General features: G+C 45.1%; 1 long non-coding RNA gene across 4 annotated transcripts; it reads left to right on the top strand.

Moving 5' to 3' along the window:
- On the top strand, positions 1-27,389 carry LOC134169028 (uncharacterized). Of its 4 annotated transcripts, none has more exons than XR_009966729.1 (9): positions 1-3,149; positions 3,182-3,731; positions 18,284-18,338; positions 18,693-18,883; positions 20,023-20,103; positions 20,317-20,416; positions 21,582-21,715; positions 26,576-26,723; positions 27,179-27,389. It is a non-coding gene; the product is annotated as an uncharacterized LOC134169028 (long non-coding RNA). The 4 variants fall into 4 exon arrangements; XR_009966730.1 differs by having other exon boundaries at positions 18,284-18,381; XR_009966731.1 differs by lacking the exon at positions 20,023-20,103.
- Positions 27,390-27,673: the final 284 nt, after the last annotated feature.

The raw sequence follows: 27,673 nt of genomic DNA, 5'->3' as shown, positions 1-27,673 counted from the left end.
CCATCCTTGCTTTTCTCCTGGAGTGAAAGTGCATGAGCTTTTGTTCTTAACAGACAACTACAAGGTGCTGTAAATTAGGTTTCCACAATGGTATAAATTGTGTTTATCTCACTGTAATTTCCCTGTGTACCCACACCTCTTGCAGAATTTCATACCTGGATGGATCCACCAGACTACACAGGGGACATGAAGGGAAAAGCTATGCATGATTCATGGTACAGGACTTTTATCCTCAGGGTTGGCTCATTTAATCTCTTCCCATCGGTTTACTTGGCGCAAGTAGCCTATTGTGCAGTAAGCCAAGCCAGCACTAGTTTCAAACTACATGAGATCTGGGATACTTAGAATCAGGAACCACAGGTTTAAATCATATATCTCAACTTAAGACAACGTGCAGCAAGTCAAAATTTGTGCTTCTGAGCAGAAAGGTAATGCAACACATAGCCCCAGAAATGTGCAAAACCAGAGCCAAGCAACAGTGGGAGCTAAACCAGACATTGCCTTTGCCAGCTGAGGAAGATGCCTTTTCTGGGCAGCACTGCGGAGATGTTGGGTGCTGCCTGTCTCATCTGCTGGGGAAGGAAGGGACCTCTGTTGAGGGGTGGCCAGTCCCCTCAAGAGTCTTAACTCTCCTCCAGGGATGGCTCAGGGATGATGCCCTCCTGAAGCCTTTGAAAACTCAGGAGGTCTCACTTCTAACTCTTTAAATAGTTTAATTCCTACTGGCACAACCCATTGCCACTCATTACAAACATGTTTTATTATGTATTGTGTTACAGACAAGAACTAACTTCAGGAACTGGTGGTTACCTCCTTGTGTTTGTGTGTTGGCATTTGGATGTCTAGAGACTGAAGCTCACCTTCCTGGCGTGCTCTATTTCTCATGCTTCTGTCTGAGGAAAATACCTTTATTTTAGCTGTATCTGGAAACAGCTGTATCTGTTCGGTTTGCAGATATCATACAGAGACAGAATCTGCTTGGACTGCGAAACATAAGCCTTTAAAGCACACATACCAAGCACTTAAGGCAGTTATAGTGTCCTTGTTTCCTGGGAAGCAGGGCTCTACTCATTAGGTGCAAGTCACCTAGACTGAAAAGCCACTGGTCATTCCCTCAGGTCATCAGCTCCAATTACCTTAGCAGAATAGTATCACCCATAACAACCTAAGTAAATCAGGAAGTCACCGAACAAGGGAAGTAATTACAGCTTCTTTCAGTACTGAAAAAGCAACCTGTTCTTTTACAACCCATCAAAACCATGTGTTTGCCTTTAGTGGTTAAAATAAAGGGTGTGCAATTTGGGAATAATCCAGCTATGAAGTTTCCTTAGTAATTGGCAAGTCCTGAAAGGTTTTTCACTCCTGCAATTTAAAGGTGGTGAGCATGAGATTAATTTAATTTTCTTTTAGATTAGCCTTTAAGGGACACTGCAGCACCAAAGAATGACATTTTCGAACAGTGAACCCACATCTCATCCGTTTGACATGAAGATATTTTGTCAACTGCCTTTAAATTTCATTTATGATGTGATTGACTCATGCTGTAAACCAGAATGTCAGTCACCAGCTCTAGCAAACATGGAGAATTTGAATTATATTTACCATTTTCTAGCATGTTACTCAGTGTTAGCATTATCAGTTTACACAACTCTTGTTTTCCAGTCTTCAGCACACCCGTTCACTTGATTCAGATTCAACTGGTTCAGGGTAAAAAAAAGTATTTGTAATAAATCTACATGTGATTTTATAAAGAACTTCGCAGATGTTCAGGGTGCAGGCACGTGTCACTGGTTTAATGGAGGGAGCTTCTGTAAATCTGAGCATGAAACGTCTATTCTTGATTGAACTGAAGGTCTGACTGCACGTGGTACTTAGTGGTGAGCTTAGGCTGAGCCCATGACTAGTGTGGCTGAAGGCAGTGGGATGACTCAAACTGCTTCAGATGATGTGCATCCCTGCCCCAGGGCCAGGATACAGGACTCTTGGTGCTGGGAGAATGTTTGTCACCTAAATTGCAGATCATTCACTCTTTTCTTGGAAGATGCTTAAAAAAGAATACGAAGAAATACATTAGGATACTGCTGGATTTTAATTTAAAAATCCAGTAATTGGGTTATCATGTTCTGCATTCAGAATTTGTGTGTCAAATTTTCAATGTCCTTTATATCATAGAATTACTTGACGAAGGTGGCCTGTCTTTTCCTGGTTAATGTATTGTCTACACATCCCTGCCTGTTTCTCAGGTGTGTTTGTTGCTGATGGAGCAAATGGCCATGTCTCCAGTGGGCTGTGACCAAGCAGTGAACCACGAAGACACGGTCCCAAGATGAGGCACTTGGTGTTTCTGAGGATGAACTGAAACCTAAGTAAGTGCCTCCGTGCTTAGCCCTCTGTGAGGGCTAGACCTGCACCCTCCCAACAAATCATCCTTCAGTTTCCTGTATGCCAGCAGGTTCCTGTTGCTAGAAAATTTGCAATAGTTTTGTGTATTCCAGTTGCTGTTAAAATGCTTTGAGTTTTGTCCACTAAATTGGGCACAAGGATCCTGCTGAACTAAGAGCAAGGGCAGCGTCTGCTCGGAGCAGCAATACTGGCTGCTGATGAAACTTCAGAGAGAAAAGGAAAGTGATAGCCCCGTTCTTTGCCAGGCCATTTCCAAAGGCTCTGCAGTCCTCTGTGCTCCCCACACACTTCACTCTGCCGGGGTTTTCCCAGACCCACTGTATGTTCACTGTGGGTGAACTGATTCATCCTCTCCATTGCTGAGCCACCTAAACGTTTCCAAAGGAAGGCAAGAAACCAGGTCAGCAGAGTGAAAGTAACCAAGGGAAAAAACACATATTTTTGTACTGGGAGAAATGTCAGAAAAAAAATGAATTAAAAAAGAAAACATCCACAGAGTGGATTTGAAAACCTCCATCTGAGAGCTGCAGGGTGTTCGATGCCTGACATCCCAACGGCTCGATGGCAAAAGCAAAGCTAGTGGTACAGGCTCTGAAAATCCCACTTCTGAGCTATTCTGGGTTTACTCAAAGAGCTGCTAAAATACAGCTGTGCTCTAATTCCATCTGTCCATTGAGCTACGTGGGAGCAGTGTCCCTTGAGACAGAAGCTAAGGTGTCATGGAAGAGGTGTCCAAATATTCTCTCGTAGAAAGCAGGGCTGTGGCCTCCCTCACCAGCCTGAATGGAGGCCGTCACTCCAGCCCTGCATCCCTAGGCTGGTCTGCAGGACTCTCTGGGGAGTATCTGGGGGTTTGCATAGACCAACCTGACCAGCAGAAACCTCTTGAACTGATGAGAGTTTCCTTTCTGTTGCATCATGTTAGCTCAGAGCTTTGACCCTTCCCCTGTTCCTTTCCAGGTTTTGTTTTTCAGGGTAGCTGTCCACAGGGTTGGTGATGTGTGGCTCACAGTGGTTCCTGATCAAAAAATGTGGACATTCAAGCCAAAAGAGTTTCAGACTGAACTCCACAAGCGTTTATTGGCTCCTTTAGGACTGTGCTACAGCCTGCAGCGAATACCCACGAGCACTGCTGATCCTGCCACCAGCATCCTGTCCAGCTGGGGTGATCGCAGCCACGGCAAACAAACTGCACGCAGATTCCTTTCACTCTCATTTTTGCAGCTCAGGCCAACTGGGAATGTAAAACCACACCGACCAAGGGAGGGCAGGGAAATTGCCAGTGAATGCAGAAAGAAGAAAAGGAAGGAAAATGTGGAAAGCAGGAGGTAAGAAAATGAACATTGTTTATTTCATAGAATCATAAAATGGTTTAGGTTGGGAGGAACCTTAAAGCTCATCCAGCTCCAACCCCTGCCACAGGCAGGGACACCTTCCACTAGAGCAGTTTGCTCCAAGCCCCTGTGTCCAACCTGGCCTTGAACACTGCCAGGGATGGGGCAGCCACAGCTTCTCTGGGCACCCTGTGTCAGCGCCTCAGCACCCTCACAGGGAAGAGCTTCTGCCTAAGAGCTCATCTCAGTCTCCCCTCTGGCAGGTTAAAGCCATTTAATACTCAGCATATTGATTTGGGTCAGGCCTTGCAAAGTGGTCAGATGTCTTGTGGAAGTAGTAGAGAGGAAGACCTCAGATCAGTCCTTCAGTCTCTAGGTGGGGATTACCTGAAGTAATTGTTTGGCAGAGACACCAGGTGGGTGCTAAAGTTAAATCTCACCTGCCAGTGCCATTTTGAGGGGTTGTTTCAACCTGTTGTAGGTATGGTGCCAAAGAGGAAATGGAAATTCATGGCTAGGTTCAGATGAGGAAGGAAACTACAAACATCCAAAATGCCTTTCCCCCAAATTGTAAGAGTGTTCAGACCCAAAGGCTGGTTTTGACTCTATGGAGGTAAACTTAGTCCTCTAGAGGGCATGGTTACACTGATTATATATTTAATAATTAACTAGTATTACCTTGGCTATGTGTTCACTTTCACTGGTGTAAATCAGGAGTCAATGAACTAACACAGGTGGAGTTGCCTTGTCTTTAAGCCTTGTTTTAAGGTTTTCCACATAAGCTCTCTTCTTGAGGAAGCTGGTACGGTATGGGCCAGAAGGTTTGGTTTTGCTTGTTGAGGAAGCTTTCCAAGAGGTAGCTGTTAGTTCTTTCCTTTGTACCAAAATCCAGTGTGAAAATCAGGGGATCAATTTTTCCCATGTATTTATGTTCCTGTTTTGGTTAATCCCAGCATCTCTTGGTAGCAGCCTGGGCTGGACCATCTGAATAGTAGCACAATATGGGGTTAGTGTTCATCCTTGCATGGCAGCAGTTGTTTGTGTTTGGGCAATCTGGTGGCTGAACTTATTCAGGCAGATTTCAAAGTTAAGAACCTTGTGCAGGTGCAAATATGGTCACCATGTGCCTTACTTCCTGCCTTTCCCTGGTGTGCAAACAGAGCAGAGGTTTGAATCCGGGGCCTCATCATGCAAAGGAAGATGCTTCACTTGCTGATCCAAAAATCCACCTCCTCCACAGAGGCAACGGGAGCTGTGCAAAGCCCTTTTAATCTGGAAGCCACGTCTTTGTAGAGCTTACACAAGGTTCACTTGTCTGTAATGCAAACACCTGCGTTTTATTCACTTTTACAATATTTAAATCCCCTTATAAAATAAACGGCTACTTGCTGGAACGTTACCCGGGCTGTATGTCCAAGGTCTGATGAATTTCAAAGCTATTTTCTAAGATGCATTGGAGAAGGAGAAGGACTGGAAAGAGCCGTCAGCTAGTGTTACAAATAAAGAAGTATCAGTCTAATTTTTGTGGCTTCCTGCAGCTTCTGAGTACATTCCACACAAATAACATGTTAAGATTTCTTGCTCGGGTCATTCGTAGTGCCAAACCAACACCTAGGAACCGGGAAGTGCTCTAATTTGTTATCATCACTGACCTGTGCTGCACAGTGTATCCCTGTCCTTCTCTTGTTCAGTTACACTTGGAAGTCGTCCTCAGCCATCGCATCCTCGTTGTCCTTGACCATGATGATTATGGCCTTATATTCATTCCATTTGATCACAAGAAAATAAGGAATCCATGTTGCCTTTTTTGAGTTCTTCCTCACGGCTGAAGAAGTGATGTTGTTGGTTGGTTTAAAAGATATCTGCTGTGGGTGAACCAGGTTCCTTAGGTTCAGTCTATGTTTCTGATTTTCACATGGAGCTTCCAAGGGCTGAGCTACCCTTCCCTTGAACTGACCTTGCTCACCAACCTTAGGCAAAGCCAGTATGATCTGCTGCCTCACACAACTTCGTCACTAGTGGGTTTGCAGGAAGAACACAGTCTAGAAGAGAGTCTAACCCCAGAAATTTGGTGCTGACCTGTTGGTCCAGCCTTGCTCTGAAAATGGATTAAGGTGTTCTGGAGTGATACTGTAGCTTAGTTTCTATAAAGATTAGAATTTACTAGAGGTACCCGGTGAAACTTTGATTCTCTGTAATAGGATGAAAGCCAGGCAAAGCTGCCCTTCAAAACTATGCTATTATCAACATTAAAACTAACACTAGAAACTCGTTCTGCAAAGCAAACTCTGAAGCTGCAGTTACATGGCCAGAGGTACTCAGATTAGCTCACTTAGAACTGCTCCAGATACCTCAGTGTTATGCTGCAGTCTGCGGTGTAGACATCCCTTGACACCCCTGTGGGCTGGACGAACTTGCATAACTGTTTGCAGCATACATGAAAATGCAGCAAGAAGGCCATTAGAGAGGAAAGAGGGGGTTGGAACAGGGTTGTGTTGGCTTCAGCGCCGGACATGCCGTCTCAGATCATCGTTACTGCAACCATTTCATTCTAATTCATCCATGTCAACCCGTTTTAGGACTTTTCAGCATTTCACTCTTGCCATCATGCTGAAGAAGGCTTTGGCCATGCTTCATTATGCTTGGCTGGTGTCGCCGAAGGAGTGAGTGACACCGTTATCCAAGTCTGTCTCTCCACCACAGTGCAGACAGCCAAGCACTGTTGGCCCCAGTGGATATTGCTCAGCAGATCTTTGTCAGGCTTGTACAAACAAGATACGTTACCATTGACCTACCAGCTAAAAGTTCATGCCTCTGACTCCAGGATACTTCTTGTCTTGGTGTCATTTGTTCATTGAAATAAGTAGTTATTGTAAGATTATCACATTAACAGGGATTTTGTTTGCTTGTTTTAAGACGAATGGCATTTTTCTTTCTATCGGATGCTGGGTAGGTAGTTTATTCTTTTGCTTTCTATTCCAGTGTGGGTTTGGGTTCATGAAAATGAGAGAATCTAAGCCTCGAACAGAGCCAACTGCTTTACAAACCTCCCTAAGTCATTGCCAATTTAATTCATTGCTGGCCAATGGAGCTCAGGCTTCTTTTAACTGAAAGGTGCCAATCATGCAGGGTTATACAGTGGTTTTGAAGAAAGCCAACTCACCTGTTTGCTGGAGACTTAAGCCACCAAATACATTTTCATTTGTGTCTAGAAATGAACCAAACCCAGAGTCCAGATCTGGCTGTCACATTCTGATTCTGATGGACTCTATGGCTTCTTTACTTAGAGCCATAGAACTGTGAGGAGATCAAAGAGTAACTTGAGATTAGACCTCTGAGGCACCACAGAACACCCACTTCATGGTTCAGAGCCACCACAGAGCATGGCCTATCAGACTTCTCACTCTCTAGACAAACTCATTTTCTTCTGATCTACTTCTGATGGCTTCAGGGCTTTTACTTTCCATTTCCTCAGTTCCCAGATCCATCCTAGATCAGTTCAGGCACTGCACATCAAAACTGGTGGTGATCCATCTTGTTTTCACACCACTTCCTTTACATGTAGAGCAGCGTGCATTTTGAGTCTAATATCTGAAATGGCTCCTTCTCTTCATGTTTGGTGCCTGAGTCCAGGGGAGCTGGCTGTGCTGGGACTGCAAGGAGGAAGGTTAAATTTCATCAAGCCTTTTTTAAAAGAGAATTTAAGAACTAGCATTTGCTATAGGGCATGGGTAAACAGACCCGTGCATGTCATTTACACCCTCTGCATCTCAGGTTCAGATCTAAGAATGAACAAAACTTCATCTTTCCAAGACAGAGGCACTACATACTGTCCAGTCTAGTGCATTAAATCATTTCACAGGACATTTTGAGGATCAGGTCACCTTTCTAGGAGCACCATAAGGGTGTGGGCTCCAAGCCTCTCTGTCCAGTCTGGCCTTGAACATAGCTGGGGATGGGGCAGCCACAGCTTCTCCGGGCACCCTGTTCCAGGCCTGCAGTCTAAACATTCTGTGATCCATCAGCAAGTGGTGGCAAGCAGACACCCAGCGCAGCCTTGAGAGGTGGTAACCATCCTGTGAAGAATGAATTTCCAAAGTGAAGTGTGACTTCACCAAGTGGAAGGATGCACATGGAGGTCCCCTGGGAAGGGAGCTCAGGCATGTGGCTATAGGTCTGTGGCACTGTAGCACTTCCGAGTTGAAACTCTTTTTACTATGAAATTATTATTACTGTGTTTTCACATTTCCTTTCAAGTTCCTAATTACTAACAGCCAAACCAAACTGCTAGGAAGCCCTGAGTGTCTCTGTCCATCCACAGCCTAGCAGCACTGCCAAGCGATACTCCGTTACGCTACTTAGGGCAAACTATTTTCTATCCCTTCAGTGTATTTCTAGTTTTATATGTTCCTTTTGAACCTGATTTTTCCTTCTTTCTTCCTCAGTGGCTTTACCTCTGTGGAGCCCTTTGCCATCACAGATCAAGGGCTAATTTTTTTCAGGTCTGTTTGTGGGAACTAACGTAAATAAGTGGGTATTCCCATAAATCATGTATCTTCAGAGGTCAGTGGAAGGACATACATTTCCATTGCCTCTGGAGAGATTTTTAGCCTTAGCTTCTTGATAAATCAGTTACATTTCCTTTTGCTGACAAAAGCGAGAATAACACTGTTTGCCAACTCATTGCACGCACATTTTGCATGGGACACTGGGAATGTGGCTGCTTTAACCACATTCCTTAGGGAGTCCATCCTGCACACCTTGACTTGCCCACATTCCCACTGACTTCAGTGGCAGCTTGAGCTGTGAAAGGTTAGCAACCTCAAACACCAGCATGAAGGAAGGTAGCAGACATGGAGTGCACTCTGCAGCAGCAGGAGAGTTGGGTCCTGGGATAGGTCCAGTTCCTCAGTGCTTCCAGAGGCAAATGTGTGCCCAGTTCTCTTCAGCCCTAACACATGGGCTCCACTCCCTGCTCAACCTCTCCTACTTAGAAATACATCTGACTTTCAGGAGAGGAGAAACTTACTTTCACATGAAATGGAAAGGACCTGAGTGCAGAGTAAGGACAGAGAGTGTGAAGCAAGGCATGCTGCCTCCAAAAGGAGTAAAAAAAATACAGATGTAGCAACAGGTGTTCAGGATATGTCTTTCCCACCTTACATCTCTGTCCAAGCTAATCCACATTTGAGGACACAAAATACTGTAAGCATTCCTCCTTCTCCCAATACAACTGCATTCATTCTTCCATCCCACAGCTTTCAGCACCAGGCATATTCCATCCACACAGAGCATAACTTGCATACCTCCTCAACCACAAACACACATCCTACTCATAGTCTTCCATGCTTGCAAGTGCAGAGCAAGTGGAGAATATTATATTGCACTTAGATATTGGCTGTTGCTCCAAAGTATGTGTGTTAAGCAGGAGATCCTCTTTATCTCTGCATGTCTTCTCAGTCACAGGAGTCCAGACTGTACTGAATTGCTTCCTCCTCGTCAAAAATAATCGAAGAAATCAAGGGAGAAACTGTGATTAGACACTTGTTTCAGTCACATAAAAATGAGTGTCACCTTCAGGAGGAAGGAATCTGTCTGATCACATATAGGTCTAGCCTACAGATGGCTGTACTCACTGAATTATGACTTCTTCTGAGACAAAAAGCAGGTGGCAGTGTTTGCTTTAGACCATCTGATATGTTTGGGCTCCTAATCCTGATCAGCTGTAAAATGCTGAACAATTCAAATGTCTAACAGTAAGTCTTGACTATGATTTGGGGTTTTGCTCCCTTCCTGGCAGACAGACATGCAGGTGTGTATTGCAGCATAAATATCCTTTGTGGTCACAAGATATTGCAAAATAGTTACCAAAAGGACATGCCAGGTAAGGAATTGCAGCCTCCAAAGTGTTGAGAGAGGTAGAAGGCTCTCTAGGACCTTTGCTTTCTTGCCATGGTACTAAAGTCTTCCAGGAGGCTGTGGGATGGCTAATGCCTCTTCTCATGCCATACCTCCACACTGCAATGGCAGTATTGCCTCTGACCTTCACAGTGCCCAAGCCTCTTCTTGCTTACTTGCTTCTGGCTTCACACCAGTAGGATTTTGCAGCATTTATGGCTACAGTATATCCCAGAAAAGCCATTTGGGGGCCCAGGCCCATGGGAATGCTGGCTGCCAGTTGTGTCAGTTTGCTTGTTTAAAGGGACACGGTGTTTGCTGTCAGCCACTTCCAGTTCCTACCTCATCAAGCAAATGAGGATACATTTGTACTTGGCTGGATGGGATAGTGAAGAAAGGGATTTTTCTATTCTGAGTCACTTTTCTGCAATTCTGTATGATCTAACAGAAGCCCCTTAACACAAGGATGGGAGAGTTCTGCTGTCCCACTCCTCCATCACACACTCTTCTCCAAGAGACTTATCCACAGCTCTCACTTCAATCTTCACTGGGTCTGAAGGGGTACAAAGTAAAAAGGAGGAAAAAGGATTAACTTAGCGTGTGTGGAAATCCTGCTCTGGAGTTTGCCCCTGCTGCCAGATGTTGAAGGGGCTGGCAGTGGCAGGAGGCCTGCAAGTTTTGGACTTGAGCAGATGTTTAATTCCTATTGACTGATATTTTGTGGGCAGCTCTGAAGCAGCTCACACGTCGTCCAAACCTCCTCGCCCATTCCCTTGGCATCCAGCTCTGCTGCTGAGGGGTCTAAAGCCGGGCTGGAAATGTGCAGCCAGGGAGCCTCACCATTAATTTTACCATTTCACCCTGCAGATCTGACCTCTTTAAGAGTGATTTGATGTTTCTTTAAGCAACACCCCGTCTCTATGAAGGAATGCCAACAGAGGAGAAGTTTCAAGCTTGCTATTTTTATTTAAGCTGTTGGAACAGTATGGACATAATGTAAGTAAGTGGACCAGCCAACAGGGTGTCTGTCAGTCAGTGACTCACTCTTCAGATCAGACAGATGCAAGCCCATATAAACAGGTTCAGCCCAAAAGTCATGATAATAAATAATTTATTTTCATCCATTTCAAAACACCAGATACAGTAAAGGGAGTGTTTTCCTTGGAAGCAGGCGTTACTGGTCGGCTGTATTTGCTTCTCGCCCCAGCAATAACATGTTCTGAATGAGTGGAGGGAGACTCCGACCACCATTCTGCCAGAGCCTGCTTGATTCTTGGTTGAAGGCTGCCGAGTCTTAGGAAATGACTCTGAAAGAAATGAATGCTCTGTTTGGAGGTACATGGCATCGTCAGGTTTGCACTCCAGCACTTGGAGCGCTAGAGGGATCGAGGCAGCCTGGTGGGCATCTGGAGAAAGCTGACTTTTAAGGTGTGTTTTTCTCATCAATGTGGGCTTGCTGAGTCATGCACAGCAAGTGGAAAATGTCCCAGGATGTTTGAAGATGGTTTTAGGTCACGTGAACTACCAGGTAAAACTGGGAAAAGAAATATGTGGCAAAACATTTGGATGAGATGTAGAAACATGGAAGCTTGACAGGGAGTACTCTTATGGACGCTGTTCTTCATATGGACACTGTACTTCATCAGCAGGCCTCTGTTGGATCCAGATGCCACTCTTCTTGCAAAGATGAGGAAGATTAACCAGGGGTCACCCTAAAATACTGTTGCTACAAAAACTATCCCATTGCCTGCAGTTTGTAAGCTTGGTTTGAGATCTTTTCTGTGCTATCAGAGGATACCTAGTGGTACCTAAATAGATCACACAGTGATATCAAAGAAGACCTCTTGTTGCTTTGGCCACATCCATGGCACAAGCCCTCTCTTCACCAGGACCCTGCTCTCTAACCTAGCATGGAAGGTGCAAGCTATGGAGCTCAGGGCTTGGGACTGCCTGGAGGATTGTCTCAGGAAGAAAGTCCTTGGGCAAAGATGAGACTCTTGGCCCTGGTCATCTCATACAGCAGGTCTGTGTGGGATGGGAACAGTGGAATACTCAAGGTGGGGAGGACAGCAGCTTGCTCCCGGGAGCTGGTGGTCTCACTCAGACATTGCAATATCTTGTTCATAGTCTCACTGCCTGCGCACTAAGGAAAATCCAATATAGGAGCAACAATGTATGCACAATAACGCAGATAAGGTTTGCAAATACTTCAACTGCTCTGTGTAAGTTGGTTTTGGAACAGAATCCATCAAGAAGCTGTATATGATCTTGTTAGAAGAAAAGAAGAAGAAAGCATGCAGTGTCATAAGCAGCATATTCCAAGCGAGGTGGTCTTCCAGTCTTCTTACCCATGCTCCTAACCTGGAGGACAACAATATGAACTATCATGCAACTCGCCAGCCAAGAGCTCTGTGTAGTGTGGCCACTTAGGAAAACTTGCAAATGGCTACATATTTTTAATATGCTCTAGCTGTGCATGTATTGTATTTACCTGATCAAGGAGAAAATACCAGCTGCTTTTCTCACCCAGCTCCCAGGATAACTTGGCAGATGTCTGCTGCATCTCTGGGTGGACATGCACACAGCCCTGTTGACATATTTGCATTTACAAATTGAGATATTACTCTGTCCCCATTTGCAGATCAGATGCAGTGAGTTTACTGGTAAGAAGTGAAAAGCTTTTCGTAGCTGCAGACTCTGCAAACTCAGCGTGGGCTCTGCAAGTCAAAGCTTCTCAGGCATTTATTAGTAATAGCAATAAAGGTCCATGGGGTTGATAAGCATAGAGATGACTTGTCTTCCCCATATAGCCTACAATTATTTGTGAAAGTAACTTTATAGAGCTGATGGCTAAGAGGGAGTGCTTTTTAATAGTCATCACTCCCTTGGGTACAACTACACTTCCAACACCTGCAATGGCCAGTGAGCACCTCTGCCAACTAAAACACCTCTCTTCAGAAGAATAACTAATACTTTAGAATAACTATTAGAATAACTAATGCTTCTTTGAAAAGCAGAGGATTAGGTTCGTATGTCCTAGAATAAAGCCCCCAAATCGGTTTTGTCTAAGACTTTTGAAAGAGGTGGAAGGGAAGAGAGTGCGGAGCAGGTCCTTTACCGACAGGACAGGAGGGCACTTGCAGATTGGGGCACTGAAAAATAAATAGCAAAGCAGGTACAATCACTGACAGATGCTCTTACAAACCAGGCTCTCAGGCTGGAGGCTCCAAGCTATCAAATACTTTGTCAGTCTCAGCAAGCTGGTAAATAAAGAAGAGGTTCTTGCACATAAATCTTTGGAGCTGATTCTCACAAAGAGTGCTTTCAGCCCGAGCTCCTACTTCAATACTCCACAGCTGGGGGAGAGCACAGTGAGTCTTATTTACGCATCCAGCAGCAGTTTATGACAGGCACCATCTCATCTCAGGGGTCTGACATATACATGCACCGCTGTCCAATTCGTAAATTCTTGCATCTCGAAGTTTAATAAGCTCTTCATTTGATTTCTTAATGTTTTTCACAGAAAGTGAACGTTTTTCCTGGCAGAGCAGGGACTCTGAGCTCTTTTATCTGCACCCCATAAAGGGCTGGGATGTCTCTTTGAGCTTGGCCAATAATTTGAAAGTAATCCAGATTTTGTTTTTCCTGCAGGTTTAATGAAAAGTGAATGTTTTAAGTGGAGGAGTAAGAGGTACATTGAATTTGGAAGTATGACCACAGCAGCAGCAGAGCTGTGGAAAAATTCAAGGAGTTACTAAAATCTTTAAAACTCAGTTGTTTAGAAATTAAGCACATGGCTTAAAAATGACTATTGGCACAGCTGGGTGAGTTGCCATTCTCATCATGTACTTCATTAAACCTCTGCCATATGTCCAGTCTTAACTGTCCAGTAGTGTCCCCAGGAGCATCCCCTGTTGAATGACCATCTTCACTGTTGCTCATCAACACTTGACAGTGACTTGGTGCTTGATTCTAAATTACTGGAAGCAGAGGTGAACTTCTGCCATAAACATTGTTTGGGATAGGTCAGAGTGCTTGGAAAAGGAGGCTGCTGAAGGAGATGATCTTTCTCTCCCATGGTACTGCAAGCATCCTAAACTAAGCAGCTTTGACTTTCTTAAGGCTGAGCTGCTTCTCTCACGCTGGAGGAACAGAAGAACATCTGGTCTTAGCTACTGTTTTTCAACTGGATCATCTTGTGCCTCGCTAAAATGAATGAGAAACACATGCAAGCTGTATTTTCAAAAAGTTGTATTTCATTGATGCAACTAAAGTAGTGATTTTCACATGCAATTAGATACACAGATGTAGACAAGCAACAATTTACACACACACTACATCTCCAACGAGGCCCTGTGTACATTCCCATATGCTTTACACATGCGAAATATGCACATGGTGAGGAGGCATGGGAAAGTATTTACATGTGCAATTGTATCTTCCCACAGCAATGCCTGGGAATTAGAAAGGACTAAGTTAGACAATATTTTGGATGTAAAATCTGATGACACTTTCAATTCTGTTCTGCAGCCCCCACTATAAATAATTCTAATTATTACTTATGACCTGCTACAACGGCACTTCCCCAGGAGCTTTGCAGATAGTACTGGGACTAAGAGCTCAAATAACCCCCTTGGTTTTGGAGTAGACATCAGTATCCAAAGCCCTTTAGAAATGGACTGAACACAGACATCCCCAAGACACTGATGAAGAGTGAAAAAAATGACGAACAACATTGTACAACCAACCCAAAATGTACAGGAGATGCAAGTAAAGATCATAAAAAAGAAAAGCTTTTTTAATTATTTTTTTATTTTTCAACAGTATCACATCTTGAGTCCTTTTGGAAGAACTGTGGGAATGTACTGAAAAAGTAGAAACCAAAGTACTGTTTTCTGAAAAGCACTACTTCCTGGGAAGCAGAGGGAGACTTTACAGACCCATAGAATCCCAGACTGCTTTGTATTGGAAGGGACCTTAAAGCTCATCCAGTTCCAAGCCCCTGCCACAGACAGGGACACCTTCCACTAGAGCAGCTTGCTCCAAGTTCTATCCAACCTGGCCTTTGGGAGAAGGTGAGTGTCCGTGGCCATGTCTTAGCCCTTACCAGTGCTTGCTCTCCTGCAAGGCCCTTCCTAGGCTCTGTGTAGGCTCCCTCAATCTCAGGTCTCCAGGTGATAGGACATGAACATCAGCTTTTTCTTCCTTCAACATGTGTGAAGGCAGGGGGTGGTGGGGATGAAGGTTTTGTAGTGATTGCTAATGTGATAATAGGAGCCATTGATGGAAAAATGAAACATACTCCTAAGAAAACGTTTTTTGTCTTCTTATTATTCTATGCAGATGATTGAGTCTTTCAAACGCAGATTGGTCTGTGGGATGATCTAGGATGGATCTGTAAGAACCACTGAAAAAATCCAAACCCTAATGACATTAAAAGATGTGTTGGTTTGGGTTGTTTTTCAGCATGTGCTGCCAAGTGACCTTGGAGCTGCCGTGGAGCCAGCACCATGAACTTGCTCATGTACTGTAAGTCTTCAGTAACTCAGTACTGTAAGTCTTCAGTATTGAGTGGGATGGGTTGTGGCACACTGTGATGAGACCGTGCGGTGTCCTGACCTGTGTAGAGATCTGCAGCAACTGTGACCTTCCAGTGGCTGTTAAAATGAGCTGTTAGGATGCAGAAGCATGCACGGTGTCAGCCATGTAGGGAGATAGCAGTAAGGACCACTGAGGGCAAGACTATGGTCAGTAGTAAGAGCTAATGGTCATCTTCTCAAAGCTGGGAGAAGGAATGGGATGGCCTGAAGAGGGCCCTTGGACAGGAGCTGACAAACATAGGAGAGGTTGGGGATGGGTGAGAGCAGGCTTCTGTGCGAGAGGAATGGGAACAAGTGGGGGTTGAGGACAGTGGCAACTGGGTTTGGAGGGTAGAGGGTCCATGAGTCACGGCCGCCTGAGTTTCCAGCTGCTGAGTGCTTAGATGTGCTAGTCCTTACACCAGGAATTACCTGCGCAAACCATGGCTGAGAGCTTGCAACAGGCTTTGCTTGTTTTTCTAAACAGATCATTCATGTGACCCCTTCAGTCCTTGTTTCTGTTAACAGGCCAAACAACTTCTAAGTGCCAACACACTGAAGAAGTGGAAAAGTTAAGTTTATAGAAGGGAAAAAAAAAGGGAAGGAAAAGAAAAACAAAACCCAAGTTATTCCCACAATGTTTGCATTCCCATGTTTTAACCACAGTATTCCCAGCACGCGGATTTTTATGATGCATCTGAAAACTAACCACAATGCAAAAGAATAAGGAAAGCAAAGCAGGGATGGAGACATGGAGAGGGAAGCTGGGCAGTGAGGAGGAGGGAATAGCAGCAGTGCCAGGCTTTGCTGCCTGCCTCACACCCCCATCTCCTGCAGTTCCAGCCAGGACCTCCCTCTGCAGGTGACCCAGGAAGCAGCAAGTATTAAGGCTGGGGAGAGCTGTAAAATTAAGTTATTTAAGGGGGGTTAGTTCCCTATTAGCAGGTTGAAATAGCAGGGCATGACCAAAGACAGGACGAAAGCTGGGGTGGTTCAGCCTGGAGGCGAAAAGGCTCGCGGAAGACCTTAGAGCAGCTCCCAGTGCCTAAAGGGGCTACAGGAAACCTGGAGAGGGGCTTTGGACAAGGGCCTGCAGGGACAGGCCAAGGGGAATGGCTTTAACCTGCCAGAGGGGAGACTGAGATGAGCTCTTAGGCAGAAGCTCTTCCCTGTGAGGGTGCTGAGGCGCTGGCACAGGGTGTCCAGAGAAGCTGTGGCTGCCCCATCCCTGGCAGTGTTCAAGGCCAGGTTGGACACAGGGGCTTGGAGCAAGCTGCTCTGGTGGAAGGTGTCCCTGCCTGTGGCAGGGGTTGGAGCTGGGTGAGCTTTAAGGTCCCTTCCAACACAAACCAGGCTGGGATTCTATGATAAGTACCAGATACCTGCAGAAGACCTCAAGCCTGTTCTGCTGCTCACAGGCTGAACTCCTGGATGACCTCAGGTAAACTCAGAAAGGTGTCTGCACTAACACTGAACCATACTGGTCTGCCCAGGAGCTCCTCGTCTGACCCCGTGTAGTGCTGAACAGTAGCCAAGTGCAATGAAGTGTTTTCTAAGCAACTCTTATTTGTATTCAGGAGTTGAGACTCTCTGGGAAAATTTCCCAAATTAAATGGAAAACTAATTCCTTTAAGCCACCTGAGCATGACTGACATGACTACTGGTGAGGTGGCTACCTGGAGCCACCACAGCCTGTCCTCTCTGCTCCGTGGGGCAGCTCAGCAGCAGTGCTTTATGAAATGACTGGGGTTATTATGTGGCTCTCAAACCTCTGCTTGAGCCATGGACCAGGGAGAGACTCTCAGCTGGCTGGAAACAGCATCATTTTCTCAAACCCAGCCAGGAGGTAGCAGAGTGCATCAGCTGTGAGTCAGGGCCGCTGTGTCGTGTGCAGTTCTTCTGTGGCTTTTTGTATTACATTAATTTGGTTGTCATCTGGGGATTCTGATGCCTGTCCCTCATGGGTTTGGATCTAACAGCATGCTTTGCTGCAGAGAGCAGAGTACCAACACAAGCACTCTGCACCATGGTCTAAAACAGCATCAGTATGATTTTTGTTACATTGCTGTCAGCCTGGCTTCTGTAAAGATTACAGACCTGCTGGCTTAAGACACTGCATGTCCCCAGTGCAGGAGACAGCCATTGCTGAAAAGGCAGTCAGAACTATCATCCCAATTACAGGGAAGAGAACAGAGCCTTAGATTTTCAAGAAAGCAATGCTCCTACAGCTGGGGCTAGGTCATATGTTGCTGGGCATTGAATTAATGTAAGCAGGCTTTCAGAAGAGCATCCTGAACCTCCCAGATTTGCATTTTTCTGGTATAACCTGAGGGAATTGCACAGGTCCACCCTCTCCACCAGCATCACCATGTCTCTTAGCACTGACACTGCAGTGCATCTGTTGGACAGCTGGATGTCAGGTGGCCTGCTGAAAGCCAGAAGGGACTTTGAGTGTATTTATGTATGTCGTGTGCCCAAGAGCCTGGCTTACATTTTTGCAGGGTAGATTGTCAGTGTATGCACACATTGAGTAGTACAGTATAGGCATCTCGGGTATTAGAGCCCCCAAGTCTGTGTGCTAGACAGCAGACTTGCAGTTTGCGCTCGTGTTTCCATCCCAGGCTAGCTGCACACGTGCTTTGGGAGCATGCATCCCGATTCCCTCTGGGATTCCCTGTTAAAAAATACACCAGCTCTAACCATGTTTCACATCATGTGATGCTGCCAAGCACCAGGGCTCTGCAGGTTCCTGTTCAGGTGAGGTGAGTCCTGCCTCTGTTGTTGCTCCTGCTGGGGAGAAGTGTTTGAAGGTACTCAGTGTGATAGCCAGTACCAGCATGTGTATCCCTGCAGCCTGTTTCCCACCACAGCCTCCTCTCCAGACACAGTGATAGTAGTAGTCACTGAGCTAACAAAACAGTGGCCCCAACAGTGCCCCAGGAGCCACTTCCCTGGGCAGCGAGTCCGTCCTGTGCGATGGAGCTCCTTTGCTCTCCAAGGGTTTTGTCAACACCTCAGTATTATTAAAATGTTGGTTTTAAAGTCAATTTCCTTTTCTTTTCTTTGTAGTTTATAGAGTGTTTCTGAAGACCTTCTCCCAGGCTAAAATGAGGATCAGTTCCAGGTTTGCAGTCATATCAACAGTAGGATAGTGATTTATTCCTGAGGTGCCTGTGTAATTACCCATACCCCACACACACCTCCCATTCACACTGAGTTTCCTTGTAGCTAATGAGTCTTCCCTGAGAGGAAGAGTACTGGTTGGTTCACTAAACTCCCATGCCTCTAAAATGAGCCCAGCCTCTATATAACAGTGTCCCAGAAGCTGTTAGGTCTTACTGTAAATGGAAATGGCTCATCTTTCTTAAACTGAACATTGCTGCCAAGTTTTGCCAACAGTATCATGTCAGTGTTCCCTCTTTTTTCTGCTGTTCCTGGTTTTGATCAAGGTGTTTATGGATTTGTTTTGCTGTTGTAGGTTCTGTCATCTATACCAGCATACTGTCTGCATGAGGCAGTGTTTGGCAAGTGGTGCGGAGCTTACAGCCCCAAAAAGCCACTCCTGAAGGTTTGGTTATCTGCAGCCAACATGTGCTGATACTGGGAAACGTTTGGAGCAGAGGTTACATTTTGAAATTATGAAGTGCTGGCTTTGGTACCGAGTTTAAGGTAAGTATCTTTGCCACGCAAGTATGGGATGAGCTTTTTCAACCTCAGACCACCTTTGGATATCTTTGTAGGATCACATTTTAGCATGAGCTACGTGAATATGGGTGCATCTATACATTACAGAGAGGTGATGCACAGCAGGACTTACCAGGGTTCCTGGAGGAGGTGGGAGGAACCCTTGGGTAGCCCATTAGAGCCACCAACTCACCAGTCCCATTTGTAGCTCATAGCCTAGCACAGGGTTGGAAGTCAAAGCTGGCAAGTGGCTGGTGGCAGCAGTGCCCTGGGTCCAGCCGGTGGCCTGCCTGCATGCAGAGCAGCTCAGGGCAGCCTTTGAACTCTGTCTGAAGTGAGCTGTGCATTGGCCCCCAACCTAAATGAGAGCAGCCTGGAGACTGTTCTGAATTACCAGACAGCTGTAGCCCCAGAGGCAGCACACATCTGGTCAGGCTCACATCGGGGGAGCGGTGCTGGAGGTATTACTTTGGCTCTGTCTCACAGCTGGACTTCCCTTTACTGGGGTGATCTTCTCATGGCTGCTGATACCAGGATTGGGCTATCAGAGCTGGAAAGTCATTTCCATCTTTTCTGGAAATAGTAATCCTGATGTAAAGTGTTGTCAGCCTCCAGGCCTGCAGTCAGCCCTCTGACCAACATGCCTTAGATAGGATCACCCTTCTCTCCCCAGCACCAGCAGCTCTCTTTTGGGTTCCTTGCCAAGGACCTGCCCCAACACTGGCTATTTTTCTGCCCAGGGTGTGAATCAAAACCATCAAAACCAGCAAAACCACGTTCAGCTGAGCTCCAGGAGCAGCCTGAGTTGAGGCACCTTCTGCTGATGTCCATGGTGTTGTCCATCCTTTTTGCTGGATTTCTGGTGGAGGTCACCCAAACTAAGATCCCTTCGCAACCTTGCTTCCTCCCTGCAGGGCTGTGAGGAAGGATCTTCTTTATGTTTAAGCTATCTAGACCCTAGGTACTATTCTACATCTGCTACTGGCTTTCCAGTTTAAAAGGTTTTAAGGTTTTTACATTTTGGAAATGAGTTTTTGAGAAAGCAGCCAGGGGAAAACAAACAACAAACACACCACCAGTGCGAAGAGTCACAGCCCTGATAATGTCACTTCTTCCTGAAACAGGGCAGGAACAAAGCACATGGCAGCTCTGGAATGGAATGAATTCTGGTGTGGATACAAACCACTTAATTCACTTACCTGCAGGTAACTTAGCTACTCCTGAGGATGAAAACCTTTCTAAGGATACTTCTCGTCACACTATTTAGGTGGAGAAGGAAGAGCATGGGCCAGTCTGACTGGCAAAGGGCAGCCCATATGCTCACTGCCCCAGTGAGCCTTGAAGGCCTTAGCTTGCACAGCTCAGTTTCCCCCTGTGAATTAAGCCATAACCAGTCTTGATGCTGGTTTTCTGCTCAGGAGAAAAGTTCGTCTTTCCAATTCAGTGCTCCTGAGTATTCTGAAACTCTCCAACTGGCAGGAAAATCACATGGAAGAAATGGACAGAATCAGGTTTGCTGTGTATTCAGATCAATCGATACTATTTCGGATATATAAACTAATGTATTTCCTTTTGTAAGCATAATTCTGAGCATCAGGTATGAGTTTTGGAGGTTAAATGTTTGGGATCTGGGAAAAAAAAATGTCCCTACTGTTGCAGTGCTGTCAATGTGACAGCCAGGCTACCCTCCCACATCAGCTCCAGATGTGCTCTAGAGATGCCGCTGTGAAAGCCTCCTGTCCCTAAACCAGGGCATTTCCAATGAAAGAAGTGTTCAGTTTTTACCTTCTCAGCTTCATCAAGTGGGAAACAGGATTGTTCACAGAAAGGCTGAGTTGCTGCCCACTGCTCTCCACTCTGTCATGGATTTTGAAAGATAAGAGAGTATTAATGATAACAACTTTTATAGACATATTTGTCTATAAAAGATCACTTCAAAAATATTAAGTGTTTGCAGAGACAATATATTGTAAATGAACAGCAATAATGAGGAAGTGGCAGCACTGACAGAAGATACTGAAAATTTCAGAGTTTTGGGGAGAATTTTTGACAAATCAGATGAAAGCTTTTATTCTGCCACTCCAGGGGTGCCTTGGAACTTGGGAGCTAGATGTTGCCATTTATAGAATCATAGAATCCCAGACTGGTTTGTGTTGGAAAGGACCTTAAAGCTCATCCAGTTCCAACCCTGCCATGGGCAGGGACACCTTCCACTAGAGCAGCTTGCTCCAAGCCCTGTCCAACCTGGCCTTCATGGCACTTCCTTGATGCCACTTCCAGGGATGGAGCAGCTACTAGTTCTTGGATCAACCTGTTCCAGTTCCTCTCCAAAGCACTACATTCATCTCCCAGTTCTCTTCACCCATCTCCCAGTTTGTTTGGTTTGGGTTTGGGTGTTTTTTCCCTAGAATTGAAGCTTTTAGATGAAAAAGGAACAGTTTCAGGAACTCAGTTTCCTCAGAAGATTGAGACATTGTATTCTATCCATAGCCCTTATTGCAGATGCTGATGTGAAACATCCACTGGGTTGCACCTGGGTTGCACATGGGACAAGGCAGTAAAGCACATGGCCCTGCAGGACACCCTTGGTGGAAGGGGCTCATTTTGCCATGCCCATTTTGTATTGGCCGCCTTCCTGATGTGAACTTAACAATCTCTGCTGTTTATTTGACTGCATGGTTAGGGTTGAATGGAGCTCCCAGGAAATCTCGTACAATTGAGCTGACTTCAGCAGACCTGCCCAAGAGAGCAGAACTGGGCTGTTTGCATCTGCTGTGTGATGTTCTTGGAGTCCCCCAGATGAGAGGTGCTATGGAGGTATGGAAAAACTGGATTTCTTTTCAAGTGCTGGGGTGCCCGGGAGGGGGAGGAGGGCTGTGCATGGCTATGTCAGCCTGGGGAGTACAAAGTGGCTTCCCATATGGTCAGTTTTTAGGATTTCTCCTGTTTCAGATCTGCATAAATGGCCCACTCAAGGAGGCCCAACTATTGAAAACAGCTGACAACGAAAAAGGGGGAGGTGAACGCCAAGCAAGCAGCAAGTAAACTATGTAACTGAGCTGACAGATGGCAAATTAATGTTGTCAAATAGAAAGAAGTACATAAAGCTAAGGAGCACTATGACCAGATTGCTTTCTTGCACATGAAGTCTTTAATCATATGGATATCCTTGCTATTTTTACTCTAATGAGATTGGGAAAGAAAAATAAGACAGAGACATCAAATTAAAGATGAATTTGCTTTGAATCCACAAGAAATTGAAGCCCTTGCAGAAACAAGGAGAATTATTTGCCAGGCAAAATTAGTGTCACAGATGAACTTGTTTGTGCTTCTGAATTTTGACATGTTTATTTTATTGGTAATATTGCTGTAGCAAAAGAGAGTAATAGCCGGTGTAGGTAAGCACTCAAAGTCGAGTGAAAACTGATGTTCATGATGCTTTTCACCCTTAGGCAAGAGCAAAAAAACTCAACCCACCTAAACCCTTCCATCTACTCATTGGTTAAAGGAAACAACAAAGAAAGAACAAAGCAACATTTCTATTGTAAGATACAAATGGGACAAGTGGGACATAAAATAACTGTTTGCTCATTGTGAGTTTTATACTGAGTATATGAATTTGCTTTTTTCCATGTATTTCTTTAGTGGTAAGTGTGAGGATGTCTTTTAATCAGCAGCCTAATGTGGGCTCTGACAACTGTTAAGGTATTCACACCTCTGATTAAAGGGAGAATCGGCCTGTATCTGAGCAAGGAGCTTGGTAAACAAATACATCAATCATGGGAAAATATCCCCCAGTATGTGTGTGGTCAGAGCAAGCCAGCCAAGGCAGTTAAAAGGAAGCAATTTTCCACAGTGCTTGGAGGTAGGTAATATAAAATAATCCATAATTAAGTTTAATCGTGGCTTATCAGACCTTTCTAGGACTGTGAGCATTGTGGTTAATGTTTCACATATTACATTTGCTATAAGCTTTCTCTGATGCCATTTCATTGATGCTAGAAGCCCATTTTGTTTGGAAGTGGCAGATGTAACAACTCAGGAGGCCCGATTCATAGCTGATTGGGCTCAGAATAGCTGCAGCAAGCTCTGATAGTATATGGACTAGATCCTCAGCTAATAAAAATGGGTTTGCACAATGAAGCCAGTAGAGCAATCCAAGTTACAGGTAGGAGCCTGGTGTAGCTCTTGTGCTGTTGCTGTATAAATGGCCAGATCCCAAAACCTAAGTCTTCCTATTGACTTAAGCTAGAAGCTGCTACAAGCCCCTTGCGAGGACCGTAGTTCTTTTAATATAAGGGGAAGGTAGTGCCTGCTGCTTGTAAAGAGGCACTTACCCTTCTTTTATCCTGCATCAGGCAAGGAACAGCTTCTTAGGGTTGGACCTGGATGATAAAAGGTAGGCTTTCAACTCAAGATTATATATGGTAAAAATGTCATTGATAGCCAAAGCTGTGTGCTGCAATTAAGAAGTCTGCAGCTGGTGGCTTTACAAAATGGATTTACTTTAGCAGAGTGTAAAGACATCTCATTGCTACAAAGGGCCTTCCCATCACTACATTTGTTCTAAGTTTTATGGGAAGCAGACAGTCTGTTGTTTCAGGCTGTCCCATAGTAGGCAAGTTGTCCTTTCATGAAATCAGTGCCAGATAAATACAGAAGCATGAGAGGGAAATGGTGTTCAGCCTCTGTGGTTTCCACCTGACCCAACTGCAAGTGCTCACCAGCTAAACCAGGGGATGACATTCGAAGCCAATGGGCGACTCCAGAAGCTCTGGGCACAAGGTGCCGTAAATGAGATACCTGCTGAGAGTTGGACTTGATGATCTTAAAGATCTTTCCCACCCTAGTTGATCCTGTGATTCTAGGAGGAGACAGCAGTGATGGTGAGAAGAGAAGCTTGTCACTGAGCACCAGCACCAGCATTAGCAGCTTTGCACACTTCACTAAGCAGTGACAAAGACTTTTTTTCTAGAGGGAACACCACCAAACTTTCCCATTCTAACAGATACTTCTTGCAGCGTGCAGCCAGCAGCAGCAACAGGTCTCAAGCAAACCTTAACCTATCCATCCCTTTGAAAAGTGTATACCAGAAACATTAACGTATGGGGAGCTGATGTGGGAGGATCTGGTAAACCATCCTAACCCGATCGCTACCACCAGTACTGATGCTGGGAGAAAGCTGGTTTACTTCACTGTTGCACCAGTAATGTGTAACATCTCAACCAGTAACATCAGGCTCTCAAAGGCTTTTAGTAAATCAGTGCCTTCAAGAATGATAAATTAAGGCCATTCAGGTTTAACAGATCTATATACAGAAATATGTTCAGTCCCATAAGCCATGCTAATGGGCTAAATGCTGAAATCTTAGTCTGACCCTAACAAGGGTCATCTTAGTGGCCTGTGACCACTGGGACTTCATAGGAATGTGCCTTCATTTTCCCCAAAATGTCAGACTTCTTGTGTGCCTCTTAAAGAGGATATTTCAATATGAGTAATCCCAGGGCTGGGCGTGCAGTTTAGAACTGCTGCTATATATTACAAGTATATAACGTTAACTTCAGTGTAATGCCACGGATCTTTTTTCTTAGTGTCTCAGCATTTAACTAAAGCCAAGCAAATTTTTGCAGGCAGAGAGTTTTGTTTCCCATTTCAGAAAGAAATCCAGTTTGGAGCGAAGTGGGAACTCTTCATTAATCAAAACATGCCATTGTAATACGGGCAAAATAAATGCTCTTATGTACTGAGATGGCATTTACAGAATTCAATTTATAATCTTGAAAATGAAAAAACACCATCCTGAAAACCAGAATTCATTGAAATGCAAAATATCTGATCTGAATTTTGATAAACTTGGAGAAAATGTTCTGGGGAGGGGACACAGTTTGAAACATCGCTGCCTGCTCTGGCAGTTCTTTGGTGGACTGAAAAATGAGTTATTCACAGGCCTCCCCTTTCTAACTAGCTGAGAGAATATCTGTTGACTGTTTTTCAAACCTACCCTCATGGCTTTATGTTTAAATGCTGTTTCCCAGTTTTTGTGTCCAGGCCATCATATTTTCCAGGTCCCTTTGAATTCAGACACATCTGGACTTAGGCAAACCTCCTTCATTTATTTTCGCTCTGGACTTGCTGAGCCATGCCAGGGTTTTTTGTGAGCGTGTGTGTGATTTCAGGCTCCAAGTCTGCAAGTGCCGAGCGTCCTCAGCATCCGCCTAAGGCTTGTGACTCCCCGTGGCACTTGGGGATCGACTCTTGATGCTGTATCACTGAGTTTCCACATAAAAATCTTGCCCTCAGCCTGCAGGCAGAGGCAGGCAAGCGGAGAGAGCCGGACCCCAGGTCAAGCCAGATCCCTCATTAGGTGCAGTTAATGCAAGCGCTTCGTTTTAAGCATGTCCTGGTGCAGATCTCATTTTAGGCATGTGCTTAAGGACTTTGGTGAATCAAGGCTTGAGGCTTCTCAGGACAGGGCTGTTCTCCCAGCAGTGCTGGGCACTAGCACAGTGGGAAATTGGTTTTTGTCCAGGTTGATCATGATCCAAGTCACAATAAGAGCTCGCAAGCAGCAGAAAAACCAGTGCAGTCCCTCAGCTGTCCCCAAGGTGCATTAGTTTGTGAGTCCAGAGGGCTGTAGGTAGTAATCCTATTTATCACAAATGACAAGGCCTTGGAGAAGGACTCAGAGGGAGGTGTCAGCCGCCCTCACTTGCACTTGACCCTGGTATGGGATGGACCTGTGCCCACCTGGCAGAGCGGCTTCTGCCTCCATGCTAGTCCATGGCTTTGGGCTCAGACCTATGCATATAAAAACAACAGCTAATAAATAAAGTGTTTGCTATTTCTTTGGCAAAAAGAGGAAAAGCTACAAAGAAAACACCTACAATAGATTTTTTTTTCACATGGTTGGATGGGAGCTGAAGGTCTATCACAAAGACGCTTCTTTGGCTTTGATTTGACACTAGATTTCAGTCGGTCCAATGGAATTTTAATGCTATGGCCAAATATAACATCCAATAATGAAAAACTTCAATGGTAAACATTAACACAAACATGCATCGAGTATATTAAGCATCTTTTAGAATGCAGCAGGCCAAATCTGGAAATTGGGAACAGGTCCCTGAGCTGGCACATTATAAAAGCAGGCTTCAGTTTGCCATCTCCAGGACCTGTCGATGGATTACAGTGCATATCTGAGTTTAGGCTCCATTATGTGTTTAGGTTAAACTCTGTGTAGCATTGATTCAGTTATTTATTTTGGAAACAAGGGGCCGGTGTTCCAACACGGGTGCCTAAATGGGATGTCCGTGTAGCCCAAATCTGCACTGAAGGGGGGACTAAGTGCTTATTTTGTAAGTCTGGCTACTGAGGCCAGCAGCTGAGCCCAAGCCTTGCAAAGCCAGCGTTGAAAACACAGCCAGCTCTTTCAAAACTTGGGGCCTGCAGCGTGTGGGTTTTTCAACAGCGCAGAATCCCCTGCACTCCCACAGGGTGCAGGGGTGAGGACCACAGGCAGCGAGTCCCAGCCCCAGAACTATAGACATTGCCCCTGACCTATTGACTGACCGGATCACCCACTTGTTCAAGTGTGCCACACCAAAACAAGCCCAAAACCTGCCACATCTCGAGGTCTGTTCCAGCTGAAGTGGATTAATTTCTTTCTCTTTGACTGCCTAGACTTTAAAAGGTTGCTACCACGCACCAGTGGCTACAAAGCATTAGTTACGGGCTTGGCTGGCCTGTTTTGGGGGACACTGCATGGCTTTTGGGAGTCTGATGCTGGCAAAACGCACTGGATTGAGGAGTGATGCTTCTGCTCTTCCCAGTAAGTAAACCATAAAAAATACAATAAACGTGCTCTGTGGAACAGTCTCTGCCATTACAGTAATTTCTTAGCTATAGAACCCATTCATGCATGAACCCCCATAGCATGCAAAGGCACATACTGTCGCCTGAGCATTATATCCTTCTGCAGGCAACTGGGCTATATCCCAAATGCCAGCTTCCAGCGGGGTTGTTTTCCCCACTTTGATTTATAATTACTGATCACATGGGAGGATGGAGAGGAAAGGCTCAAGCTCTTTTTTTTTGTTGTTCCTTGTTTAATAATTTAATTTGTATTCTGATCTTCAAATCCCAATAGCATCATGTGAAGTAGAGAAACTCGGCAGGGGAGGGGGGAGGAGGGATAGAGGAGAGAGCCAGGGCTTTCTATTTCCATATGGTGAGCCTCTCCTCCTCGCGATCACAGCTTGTCATCTGTCTTCTTTTAAACTTCAGATCCCCTGTAAAAATCTTCCCAGCAAAGAATGGGCCATAAATGTGTCAGAAAGTCAGTCCAAGTGAAGAGATTACCATGGGTAATCGCAAAGCATGATTTCATTAGAGGATTTCTTTACACATGGGCATGGACATAAGAGTAACCCGAGCCACGGGAACCGTGTGTTTCTGAAGTAGGGCACAGTGGCAGGAGTGTTATTAATATTCTGGAGAGGTAAGTCTGTATATATGATATTCTCTTATACTCTTCTTTCATTTACTTGGCAGGCAAAATGATACATGCCTTTCTTGAAGTCTAGTTGTGGTCATGTTAAATGGTCAGATTAAATGACCACCTTGATTTACCTCGTTTTAAATAGATAATCACAGAATCATAGAATCCTAGAATGGGACCTCAAAGCTCATCCAGTTCCATCCCCCTGCACAAGCAGGGACACATTCCACTAGAGCAGGCTGCTCCAAGCCCGTCCAACCTGGCCTTGAACACTGCCAGGG

Source organism: Pezoporus occidentalis, unplaced genomic scaffold (assembly GCF_034315485.1).
Source record: "Pezoporus occidentalis ecotype Australia unplaced genomic scaffold, CSIRO_AGI_Poc_V1 ctg33, whole genome shotgun sequence".
NCBI classification, from domain to species: Eukaryota; Metazoa; Chordata; class Aves; order Psittaciformes; family Psittacidae; genus Pezoporus; species Pezoporus occidentalis.
Note: the sequence above shows the minus strand (reverse complement) of the source record. Positions and strands in the feature narration are given on the sequence as shown.